Source organism: Tupaia chinensis, unplaced genomic scaffold, assembly GCF_000334495.1.
Source record: "Tupaia chinensis unplaced genomic scaffold, TupChi_1.0 Scaffold000248_1, whole genome shotgun sequence".
NCBI lineage: Eukaryota > Metazoa > Chordata > Mammalia > Scandentia > Tupaiidae > Tupaia > Tupaia belangeri.
This window is the reverse complement of record NW_006159726.1, coordinates 2,294,556-2,294,919: the sequence shown is the minus strand read 5'-3', so window position 1 is coordinate 2,294,919 and position 364 is coordinate 2,294,556. Positions and strand designations below refer to the sequence as shown.

General features: G+C 51.6%; 1 pseudogene; it reads right to left on the bottom strand.

The window, feature by feature from the left end:
- LOC102493512 (methylmalonic aciduria and homocystinuria type D protein, mitochondrial-like) overlaps window positions 1–364 on the bottom strand; it is a 10,368-nt pseudogene that overhangs the window by 5,791 nt on the left and 4,213 nt on the right.

Sequence of the window (364 nt, the reverse complement as noted above, 5' to 3'; positions counted from 1 at the left end):
GGGATGTGTGTGGGGGGGCCCCCGGGGGGGGGGGGGGTGTTTTCTTACAATTTCCCAAATCCCCCATTGCCATCCTCATCTTTCTTGGGCAAAACCTAATAAGAAATACCTCAAGAGTGGGAAAAAAAAAAAAAGAAGAAGAAAAGAAAAAAAGGAAATCACGCAGCGTGCAATGCGTGCCATGCACTATTTAAATCACCCAAATTCAAAGAGTCCAAAGGCTAGTGGGAAAGGGTCAGAGGATGAGTGACAGGACCAGGTTGGTCTGGCCTGCAGCCTCAGTCCGCCTGGTGTCCAGAACTGCTGGCTAACTTGATCCGGGTTGTGGGTGGGGTGGGGTCCAAGGAGGAGGAACGGTGGGGAT